This window comes from Buceros rhinoceros, unplaced genomic scaffold (assembly GCF_000710305.1).
Source record: "Buceros rhinoceros silvestris isolate BGI_N320 unplaced genomic scaffold, ASM71030v1 scaffold27800, whole genome shotgun sequence".
NCBI lineage: Eukaryota > Metazoa > Chordata > Aves > Bucerotiformes > Bucerotidae > Buceros > Buceros rhinoceros.
The window spans coordinates 2588-3102 of NW_010391714.1; the positions used below are offsets into that span (position 1 = coordinate 2588).

The 515-nt window shown below is 65.0% G+C and overlaps 1 protein-coding gene across 1 annotated transcript in view; it reads left to right on the forward strand.

The window, feature by feature from the left end:
* The window catches only part of SCAMP5 (secretory carrier membrane protein 5), a gene marked incomplete at its 3' end in the record, with an annotated part of 2959 nt that overhangs the window by 1477 nt on the left and 967 nt on the right, over positions 1-515 (forward strand). The gene's annotated exons all lie outside the window — the stretch shown is intronic.

Sequence of the window (515 nt, forward strand, 5' to 3'; positions counted from 1 at the left end):
CGTGTGTTCCTGCTCTTCTTCACGTAGCAGAGCTCAGTTCTCGCTCCAGCCTCTCCCGCAGCACGAGCACCCGCTGTCTGTTGGTTTCTGTCTCCGGAGCTCCTCTCTGGATCATTCTCTCCCCTACTCCCCCGCAAACACCCGGCCAGACGCGAGCGCAGAGAGGCTGGAAGGTCCCCACGGTGTCCTTGGGGGCTTTGGGGAGCAGCGGGCGCCCGCTCAGCCCGGCCGAGTCAGCTGCCTTTCTCCCCAGCTGCAGCTCTCGTGCGGGCGGTGGTGGGAGGGTTCTGCTTCTCGTCGAAATAATGAATCATTCTCCCAAATTGGAGGCGTCGGAATGCAGATGGGCCCTTTCCGCTTTGTCCTGTGTCTGCTGTGCCCGGCTTCATAGTAACAGCCCTTGTACGGCGTGACCCTCTGCAGGGGCGGGGGAGCAAACATGCCGCCCCCCCCGCCCCAAGCCGCCGAGGCGGGGGCCGGGGCCGCAGCTCCCTGCTCAGGAGGGGGTAGCTCGG